This window comes from Apium graveolens, chromosome 11 (assembly GCF_009905375.1).
Source record: "Apium graveolens cultivar Ventura chromosome 11, ASM990537v1, whole genome shotgun sequence".
In the NCBI taxonomy this organism is placed as follows: Eukaryota; Viridiplantae; Streptophyta; class Magnoliopsida; order Apiales; family Apiaceae; genus Apium; species Apium graveolens.
The window spans coordinates 193,757,644-193,769,565 of record NC_133657.1 but is presented as its reverse complement, the minus strand read 5'-3'; positions in this window follow the sequence as shown (position 1 = coordinate 193,769,565).

Sequence of the window (11,922 nt, the reverse complement as noted above, 5' to 3'; positions counted from 1 at the left end):
ATATGCCTGCCATGCCTAACATGCCTAGCTTTCATGAGCCCTGTGGTGTAGTTGGATGTATGCCATGTGCATTTATTACCATGTCTGAATATTTTAAAGCTTTTCATGCAACTGCTAGCACTTGCACTGACACTAAGACAAACATGGGTAATGAGCACACACAGGCTAAGACTGTAGTTCCTCCCGTCTCTAGAACTGAGAAGGAGTCAGTCAAAGTGAAAGCTAAGCCTGTCAAGGTTTCATTTGTTGATACTGTTTCTACCCCTAAACCTTCAGGACCCAAGAAATCTTGGGTACCAAAGTTTTCTTAATCAATCTGTGTTTGCAGGGTAAGGTAAGAAAGGAAAAGATCATGTGGATTCTGGAAAGTGGGCGTTCTAGACACATGAGTGGTTGAGAAAGCCGGCCCTATAGTTACCTTTGGAGATGACAACAAATGATTTACTAAGGGATATGGCAATTTGGAAATTGGCAATGTCATCATTGAAAACATCTCTCTTGTGGAAGGATTGAAGCACAATCTTCTGAGCATAAGTCAGTTTTGTGACAAAGGATACAATGTTGATTTCAGATCAGAAAGATGTTTGATCTCTCACAGAAAAGATGAGAAGCTTGCTTTATAGGGAGTAATGAAAGGTAATCTGTACGTAGCTGACTTGAAGTCTACCTGTGATGGAGTAATCAGGTGTTTCTACAGCAAAGCTTCATCAGAACAAAGTTGGTTATGGCACAAGAAGCTCTCGTACTTGAACTTCAAGACAATGAACTCTCTGGTCAAGAGAGAATTAGTAAGAGGACTACCACAGATGGAATTCTGTCAAGAAGGACTCTGTGAAGCATGTGAAAAGGGGAAATCAAAGGAAGCATCACACAGAAGCAAGGAAATGACAAGCATAACTGAACCTCTTCAGTTGATTCATATGGATTTATTTGGTCCAGTGAATATGTTGTCACTATGTTAGGTCACACAACACTGTAGAAGGGGGTTGAATACAGTGTATATACAATCAAATCGAATTAACACAAGTATGTAACAAAGATCAAGTATATTCAATAAACTCTGTTATAATATGAACTGCTGTTCTCTCTTAGTAATGAAGAAATATCATTAAGAGCTGCTAGGTTACAATGTATAATCCTCTCGATAATGATAACACATATAGTGTAAACCCTAAGTCTGTGTTTATATAGTACACAGTTACAAGATATATTCTAATTGATATGGAATACAATTTTGTCTCCTAAAATATATCAATCAGATATCTTCTACAAGTCTTCTAATCCTCTAACTCTTTCCATGCATATATTCTATTATTTTAGTCTCGATCTTCTCTTGTAAATCAGCTTCATTCCTTAACTGAAAGTCTTCCCGCACTTAAGTTCTGATATGACCTTAAGTTCTGATATTAAGCTCTGACTTCAGTAAGTCCTGATATGTCCTGTTTGTTAAGATCTGAAAACTAAACACAAATCATATAAGACATGACATCTCAAATATATCTAACAATCTCCCCCAACTTGTAAATTATGCAAAATATACAAGTTAGTAGATTTGATGATGTCAAAAACATTTAAGCACAAATGCAAATAAGAGTTTAACTAGATAACTAACTACAACTTACAGTCCTTGTAGCTTTTACCAATCTCACTGAGTCAATCTGAATCCAAAGTGATTCTTGACAAAGTTTGATATCAACTTTTCTTCTTTAATCCTCAGGACTTGAGATAGTGTAGTCTTGACTTGCTTCATCTCTTCATTCTGACTTCCAATCTGGTAGATTGCAGTCCTTAGAGCAGAAATATGGTTTCTTTCTAAACCATCATCCAATCTTATTAACCTTGGATGAGAAGAATCTTCATTGTAGCATAGACATTTCTCTTTCAGTATCACTTCAAGTTTAGCAGAATCCTTCTTCATTGGAATCTCACTTCCATCATCTTCAACAATATTAGGAATGAATTCTGTAACCCTTGAACCAGAAATTCTAGCTTTATCTCTTATGGTCTTCATTATGAAAGTTGACCATCTCCTGGTAATATCAGACTTTATCTCTAAAAGATAATGAAAGAATTGAAGTTCTTTCAAAGATTTGTTCAGCACATCTGATTCTGACATTTGATATGTCCTTCCATCTTCAAGAAATAGAATCCGATTTTCTTTGACATTATGCTTGTCATGAGCATCCAATACCACTTGAACAAAGATAATCTTATCAAGGTATTTCTGTGTAACATCTTCAAGAGGTCTGTCAGTCAATAGAAATGGATCTCTAGTAGCAACTTTAACTCCTATCTTGATCTTAGCTTCATCAGAACCTAGCCCTGCTCTGTCTCTTGGTTCTCTAGCATTTAACCCAATAGTCATGAAATCAGACATCAATTGGCTTTTCTTTGGATCTGATGGTTTGACATTTTTCCATAGAAGTTTCTTTTTGTCAGCTACTTTCATCTTGTCTAAATCAACTTGAGCTATGTCAGAGGTTGATGTCTTGATAACTTTATCAAAACTTGCTATTTCTGTTGTAGCTTTCAGTTCTTCACTCTGAACAACTTGAGCACTGTCAGAGGTTGTCTTTGATTCTTCAGAAATCTTCCTTCTTTTCAGAGTTTGAACATCTTCATCTTCAACAAGAGTATCATCATGAACGTGAACCAGTTTGCACACAGGTGTAACAGGATTTGAGAAATTTTCATCTCCTGTGGCTTTATTGGTTCATCAGCTTTTCCCTTCCCTTTGTCTTTGGGATCAATCTCAGTATGTGATCTAGTCTTTGGCTTTGATGCCCCAATATTTGACTTCTCCTTGATCACAATGCCTTTTTCCTTAGGCCTTGGAGGTTTCTTTGCAACAAAAGCTTTTGGCTTTATATTTGTCTTTTCATCTTTAAATCTAGCTTCTTCCTCCTTGAGATTTTCTAAATCCATTCCAGGATTATGCTTCATAAATAATCTTCTAGCAATCTCTTCATCAAGTGTCTGAATCTTGGGATCTTTGTAGTAGACAGTAGTTTGCTTTCCCTTGAGCTTCAGAGTTTGCAGAAACTTCTGAGAGTCTTGACTTCCACCTTGAATCAGAACATCAAGCTTTGCCATCAGACTTTGCTCATCAGAACTTGATATCAGATTTTGGGTATCAGTACTTGCTATCAGATTTTGAGTTTGAGCAGCTTCAGAACTTGTCTTCTTTTGAATAGAAGATTTTCTAGCATCAGTAATTAGTTTCCTAGAAGAAACCTTGCTGCTTTGCTCTTTTCCATGACCTCTACTCTTATCAGAGTTTCCCTGGTCATCACCTTTGTCATCCTTCTTCTTCAGTATCTGAGTGATTGAGCATTTGGACTTACTTACCTTCTCCCCCTTTTTGGCATCATCAGGTAGTAGGAGAGAGAGAAGAAGTTCAACTGAAGATTGGATTTCATCCAATTGAGATTTTTGAGAGGCTTGATTTTGTAGGACCTCAGTAATTTGGGCCTGTTGCTTCTCCTGTATCTTCTCAATGGATTCAGCTTTCTCAGAGATAGATCTGATAAACCTCTTTCTATCAAGCTTGGTCTCCATATCCAGCTTTTCAGCTTTTTCAAGAAGTTTGTCAACCTTTTCATGAGTAGTAGAGTGTTGACCTTGAAGTGTCTTGACACTTAGAGCTGTGACTTTGAGTTGAGTCTTAAAATCAGAACTTGTCATCAGCTCATCAACCTTAGCAATGTGCTCTGTCAGAACTTTAGAGCTTGGAATGAAATCAATTTCATTCCATTTCTTGGTCCACTCCACATCTCTGTGAGTATCTTTCCAAGGAATAGGTGCAGCTTGCTCAACAAACTTCTCAATAAGTGCCTCCTTTCCTAGAATGGGAGTTGGAGTATCAACAGAAATACTGTCTTCAGAACTTGAAGAAGACTCATTATCTTTTGACAGTACAAGAGTATGTGAGGCAACTGGAAATTCTGGAACAACTTCATCTAAATTCTGATCATCAGAATTTATCTCCAGAATAAGAGTTGTTGGTATCTCAGCCTGTAGAATAGGAGAATTGACTGTTGATGGCTGAGCTGCTGTGGTTGGAGCTTCCAGAAATAAGACAGTAAGAATAATCAGCCTTTGAAGGTCAATTTCAGGACTTAATCCCGAATCTTCAACTGTTGTTTCTCTGACTGGAGAGACAGTAGGAGTGATCACTGTATCATTAGCAGTGTCTTTGGCTTGAGATGGAGGTGGCAAAGATTCAATCACAATTGGCTTTGAGATCAGAGATTCCTGATATCCTTCCTCAGCTTCAGTAGTATCCTCAGATGGAGGCTTAGTCATGTACCTTTTTGCCCTCATTTTCTGTAATCTCCTTGATAGGGAAGGAGTTGCTTGATCTGCATCAGAACTTACAGTTTTCCTCTTCAAATTACCCGAACCCACAGATTCATCTAAATTCTGATGGGTTGACCCTTCAGCTTCTTCAGTCACAAGTTCTGATGCATGAACCTGTGCTTCTTCATCATCTAACTTATCCCTTAGAATCATCTTCCTTATCTTTGGTGGAGGTTGAGGAACAGACTTTGCCCTCTTAGGCCTGGAAGATGAAGGTCTGATGGTAGGTGCTGATGGTTGTTGTTGTGAGGATTGAGCTGGTTGGAAGTATGTTCTGATGGTAGGTTGAGTTGGTTGAGGTTGAGAGGTGGTTGGTTGTGTAGTAGTTGGAGGTGTTGACGGAGGTTGGGTTGGTTGGACATCAGGATATTGAGCTGTGTATATGGCTGGGTCAGAGTTTACTAAAAATTGTTTGACTGATTGTGGAATTTGGAGGGGTCTCAAAATAGTTTTCCTATTATCAGTAGATAATAAGTCAGTAAATGCTCTCTTAGCAAGTTTAAATGGTGAAATCAACTCACTTGCTAGTTGGGGTGCATCAGAGTTACAAAAGCTGTAAATAAGTTGACAGAATCTAGCAAAATATACAGTATTTCTATCTTCTGTCATCCTATCCCCTATGAATCCTAGTACAACAGTAGCATAATCAAAATGAGATTGAGTAATCAGAGCATACCCAATTTGCTGACTGAGGATAGGAATTGCATCAAAGTTTGAACATTTGTTTGCAAAACTTCTGGTGATGCAATCAAAGAAGTAACTCCACTCCCTCCTGATGTGGGGTCTCTTTAATTGTCCAAGCTTTGCCAAAGTTTTCTCATACCCCAGATTAGCCATTAGCTGTTGAAGAGCTGGCTCCTCAACTGTTGAATAAGTGCAGTTTTCTGGCAATTGTAGTGCTTGTCGAACTGTGGCCAAAGTCACCACATGGGCATCCTCCCCTGTTGTAAATATAATGCTTGGGGACCCATTAGCACCACCATCATCATAAACTCCTGACCTCTAGAACTCCAGCACCCGAGTCCCTGAGATTGCTTCAGGTTGGGTCAGTGCGTAGCCTATTTTACTTCGAGATAAAAAGTGTTGGATAAAGTGAAGTTCTGATGGGGCTTCATCCTTGCTCAGAATAGCCAAGTAGTTGTTAGGAAAAAAATTAGCTCCATTGAAAATGATGTCTATGGGTGCCATTTCTGTGAAAAATAAGTGAGAAAATAGAATATACACAAGGTGTTTGATAAAAGGCCTGTAAGAAAATAGCTTCAGAGAATATTAGAGAGAGAGAGAGAGAGAATACGTGAGATTAGAGAAATAAAAGTAGGTAAAAGATTATAAAATCTTTTAACTCCCATATATATACTCTCTTTTTGACAACTGTTATGATTGAAGTAGAACAGACTTTAGATACCTGTCAGCATATCATTAGTTAAAATATTAATAGTGGGCACGGGTAATAAGCAGTAATAAATGTACACATGCAGTTTTCAAGGAAAACACACTTCCCACTTACTAAATGATTGTGACTGTTTTTCTCTCACCTAATTATGTTCTGATAAAATATGACCATTACAGTATTTACCATAAATAAGTCAAGTAAACAAATAATGCCACGTAAGCATCAGAGTTTTCATCAGGATTTAATATCAGAACTTGAATATTATCAGATTTTAACGACCATCAGAACATGGCTTCCGTACTCAAAAAGTGAATGTTTGTTTCTGTGATTCTTCATAAAAATATTGACTTGTTTCTTCAGAGTTTAAGCATCAGAACTTCCATCAGAACTTGTCCTCAAAATTTATGCAAATGACACTAAACTGTTTGTCAAAAACAACTTAATCATCACAGTAATTTTCATCATTCATATGGAGTGAAAGTGTGTGCATTAGCAAAATCTATTGATGAACCAGTATCTTTATCTAACTTGGTTGCAGTGGCCATGGGAGTGGATGCAGTTGAATAGTCTTGCATTCCAAATTTCTTCAGTAAATTTCTGGTGTACTTGGATTGATTGATAAAAGTACCTTCTTCATTTTGCTTGACTTGAAGTCCTAGAAAACAGCTAAGTTCTCCCATCATACTCATTTGATATCTTGACTGCATTAGCTTTGCAAACCTTTCATAGAGTTTGGCAGTTTTAGAACCAAATATGATATCATCAACATATATCTGTACCAAAAGTAAGTCCTTTCCATGGTTGAGGCAGAACAGTGTTTTATCAATTATGCCTCTGTGAATCCACTTTCCAGAAGGAATTGAGCTAAAGTTTCATACCATGCTCTTGGAGCTGCTTAAGGCCATAAAGTGCTTTATCAAGCCTGTAGACATGATTTGTAAATTTTGGATCTACAAATCCTGGAGGTTGTTCAACATATACCTCTTCTTCCAATTCTCCATTGAGAAAAGTACTTTTCACATCCATTTGAAAGACTTTAAACTTTTTGTGAGCGGCATAAGCCAAAAAGATTTTATGACTTCCAATCTAGCAACTGGTGCAAAAGTTTCATCATAGTCAATACCCTCTTGTTGAGAGTAGCCTTTGACAACCATCCTTGCCTTGTTCCTTGCAATTATGCCATCACTGTCAGTTTTATTTTTGAATACCCATTTTGTGCCAATAATGGATCTGTTCTTTGGTCTTGACACTAGGGTCCAGACTTTATTTCTTTCAAATTCATTTAACTCTTCCTGCATTGCTTGCACTCAATCAGCATCTTGAAGAGCTTCTTCCACTTTCTTTGGTTCAGTCTGAGATTGAAAAGAATGATAGAGACATTCATTTGATATTTCCGTTCTAGTTCTGACACCTGCTTCAGGATCTCCAATTATTAAGTCAGGTGTATGCGATTTGGTCCACTTCCTTGCAGATGAAAGTTGATTTCTAGAACTGGATCCTCTCCCATGATCCATGTTATCTCCATCAGCATTTTCTGATTCTCCCCCTGTAGTTATGCTCTCTGAGACTTCAGAATTTGAGTTGGAATCTTCAGGATTTGAAGAATCAGAGTTTTCAGAATTATCAAAATTTGGCTCATCAGAACTTCATGAATCAGAACTTAAAGAGCCAGTGACAGGTTTTGATGCTTCTTGAGAGTCTTGAGTTGTGGTAGGATCTTCAGCTTGCTCCCCCTGGACAGGTGCATTTTCCCTTGGAGTGGTTACCACAGTTTCATTGACATCAGAAATTAACCCGTCAGAACTTACAGGATCACGATTTATGTCATCGGAATTTACAGAATCAGAATTTAAATCTTCATTTTCAAATCTCAGCTGATCATGATCATTGAAATCTTCAAGTCTAGTAATCTTCTTATCATCAAAAGATACATTGATAGATTCCATGACAACCCTTGTTCTTACATTGTAGACTCTGAAGGCTTTTGTGGAAAGTGGATATCCAACAAAAATTCCTTCATCAGCTTTTAGATCAAATTTTGACAGCTGTTCAGCATGAGTCTTAAGAACAAAACACTTGCAACCAAATACATGAAAGTATTTCAAATTTGACTTCTTTTTCTTCACCATCTCATATGGTGTTTTTCCATGCTTGTTTATGAGTGTAGCATTCGGTGTAAAACAAGCAGTCTGCACATCTTCAGCCCAGAAGTAGGTTGGTAGCTTTGCTTCATCAAGCATAGTTCGTGCAGCTTCAATGAAAGTCCTGTTCTTTCTTTCTATAACTCCATTTTGCTGTGGAGTTCCAGGTGCAGAAAATTCCTGCTTTATTCCATGCTCTTTGCAGAACTCTTCCATGATTGAATTATTGAACTCAGTGCCAATATCACTTCTTATAATTTTGTCAGAATCTTTGACCAATTTATCCAGCTGTCTGACATGATCAGTTAGAGTAGATGCAGTTTCATTCTTCTTGTGCAAGAAATACACCCAAGTGTACCTTGCGAACTTATCCACTATAACCATAGCATATTTCTTCTTTGCAATAGACATGACATTGAATGGACCAAATAGATTAACATGTAGTAGGTGATAAGGCTCAAGAATTGAAGATTCAGTTTTGCTCTTGAACGAAGATTTTCTTTGTTTTACCTTTTGACATGAATCACAAAGGCCATCACGAGCTAATACTGATTTTGGAAGTCCTCTCACAAGATCTTTCTTTACTAGCTCATTTATGTTGTTGAAATTTAAATGAGAGAGTCTTTTGTGCCAATTCCAGCTTTCTTCAATTGATGCTCTACTTAATAGACATATTGCAGAACCATCAGAACTTGTTGAAAGTCTGGCTTCATAAATGTTACCAGGCCTGTAACCTTTCAGAACCACTTTGCCTATAGAATTGCTTACAACTTCACAGTATTCTTCAAAAAAATCCACATGATAACATCTGTCACAGATTTGACTCACACTTAGAAGATTGTGTTTAAGTCCTGAGACAAGAGCTACTGATTCAGTGATGACATTCCCAAGATTGATATTTCCATATCCCAGAGTTTTTCCCATGTTGCCATCTGTATAAGAAACTCCTGGGCCAGCTTTCTCCACAAAGTCTGATAGCAGGGCTTTATTTCCAGTCATATGTCCTGAACATCCACTGTCCAGCACTAGGATATTTTTCCTGTTGCCCTGCAATCACAAAGACCACTATTGGTTAGTTTTAAAGACCCAGACTTGCTTGGATCCTTTGGCCTTTTTAAGTTTGTTAGCATTTGCAGAGGATTTAATTTCAGAGTTTATGCTAACATGTTATTTATCAGACTTTATATCAGACTTGCATCAGACTTTACACTAGAAGGAATAATACTAACTTTCTTTAAAGAAGGTTTTATTTGATAATAATCATAGTACAAACTATGATATTCGTTACAAGTATAAATGGAATGCCATAAACTACCACAATGAAAACAAGGATTTTGTGGTTTAAACCTAACAGACTGACTCTTAACTCCTGATTTAGGAGGTAAAGAGTTTATATCTTTATTTTTCCTGCAAAAATAAGCAAGATGGTTAGAGTTTCCACAGTTATAACATTTCTTTCTAGGAACATTAGGAACAGGCATATAATTATTGCTTTTATTCACACCTTCCTTTCCATTCCTATTTTTCCTAGCTTCTTTTACTTTGTTCATATTTCTAAACTTTTTCAGCTTATGCTTAAGCTGTTTCTTTGTCATTAAGCCTATGTTTACTTCAACTGGTATATCCTATTTTAATTTATCAGAAGTTGACTTTTCTTTGACTTCTGTCCTAGACTCTTTCATCTTTTCAGAATCAGACTTTACAGTTTTTGCTACAAACTTAACAAGATTTACCTTTGGCTTATTAGTCTGTTTAACAACAATTGGCTCAATTTGCACAGTTCCTTTCTCACTTTTATCATCTCCATAACCTAAGCGTTCTTTCCGGTTTCCACTACTTAGTAAATTCTGAGTTGTTCTGCCAGAGTTAGTCCAAGTTCTGATAATCTTTTTTTCCTTTTCTAAGTCAGCTTTTAGAGATTCATTCAATTTTAACACTTCATCTCTAAGATACAAAGCATCATCTCTTTCTTTCTTAGTTTGATGAAGAAACACAAGATTTTCTAAATAGTCATTCCTATTTTTAAAAGCAAGATTTTCAGATGTTAATCTTTCACATATTAAAGTCTGATCTCTATAACTAATGAACATGGTTTTAAGATATAATCTCAACTCAGTAATATCATCAGTATGAAAAACATAAGTTGTTTGAGGTACCTTTAATTCAGCAGTTTCAGGACTACTATCAGCATTTGCCATCAAGGCATAGTTCACCTCATGTTCAGAAACTGAAGTGTTTGTCCAGCTTTTTTTCTTTGTGACAAGTGCCTTGCCTTTGTCACTTTTTCCTTTCTTGCAGTCAAGAGATATGTGGCCTCTTTCACCATAATTGTAGCATTTGATATTTGAGTTGTCTCCTCTGTCAGACTTTCCTCCTTTGCCTTCAGACTTTCTGAACCCTTTCTTATCAGAACTTCCACCTTTCCTGGAAAACTTCCTGCCCATTCTGAATTTCCTGTAGGCTATATTTGTGATACCCTTCACCATAAGAGCACACAATTGCATCATCTCTGCATCCGCATCCATTTCAGGTAAACTTTCAATTTCTGAATCATCATCAGAATATGATGACTCTGAATCAGACTTTATGATGAGAGCCTTTCCTTTTCCCCTTTTTGAGGCAACCACTTTAGGAGATTCCTCCTCAGCTTTAAGAGCAATTGTCCTTGACTTTCTTCCATGCTACTTGCTCCTTTAATCCATCTCAAGTTCATAAGTCTTGAACATACCATAAAATTCGTCAAGATAGTTTCAGTAAGGTCATAGTTGTCTCTTATTGTAGTAGACTTCAAATTCCAATTTTCAGGAAGAGCTAAAAGGAATTTTAGATTTGAATCTTCAAGATCATATTCCTTGTCCACCAGTGACAGATCATTCAAGAGTTTGACAAACCTGTCATATAAGTCAGTTAATGACTCATCAACTTTTGAGTCAAAATGCTCATACTCTTGAGTGAGTATAGTCCTCCTGTTCTTTTTGATTGCATCAGTTCCCTGTCATCTTGTCTCCAAAGCATCCCATATCTCCTTTGCAGTCTTACAATTAATTACCCTGTTTGACATGACATTATTAATGACACTATGCAGCAAATGTCTTACCCTTGCATCCTTGGTAATAGATGAGATGCCTTCAGCTGTGTAATCACCTTTCATCATTGGTATGAATTTTGCTGGTTGATCAGCAACTGCAACAGAGAGCTTGGTAGGCTTATATGGTCCTTCATTAATCCTATCAAGGTATCTGGATCTGTAGCTTCCAGAAACATAGCCATCTTCACTTTCCATATGGGATACTCAGAAGGTCTCAGTATGGGAACCCTAATAGTCTCATATAGACTGTGGGTTTGAGTGTTTTGAGTTTCTTGAGTTTTGGTGGACTTGGTTGGAGTCTGTGCTTCTTCAGACATGATTGTTTGGATCTTTACTGTATGTGTGTTAACAGAAAAGCTCTGATACCACTTGTTAGGTCACACAACACTGTAGAAGAGGGTTGAATATAATGTATATACAATCAAATCGATTTAACACAAGTATGTAACAAAGATCAAGTATATTCAATAAACTCTATTACAATATGAACTGCCGTTCTCTCTCAGTGATGAACAAATATCACTAAGAGCTGCTAGGTTACAATGTATAATCTTCTCGATAATGATAACATATATAGTGTAAACCCTAAGTCTGTGTTTATATAGTACAAAATTATAAGATATATTCTAATTGATATGGAATATAATTCTGTCTCCTAAAATATATCAATCAAATATCTTCTACAAGTCTTCTAGTCCTCTAACTCTTTCCATACATATCTTCTATTGTTTTAGTCTCGATCTTCTCCTGTAAATCAGCTTCATTCCTTAACTGAAAGTCTTCCCGCACTTAAGTTCTGATATGACCTTAAGTTCTGATATTAAGCTCTGACTTCAGTAAGTCCTGATATCAATAAGTCCTGATATGTCCTGTTTGTTAAGATTTGAAAACTAAACACACATCATATTAGACAGGACATCTCAATATATCTAACACACTAT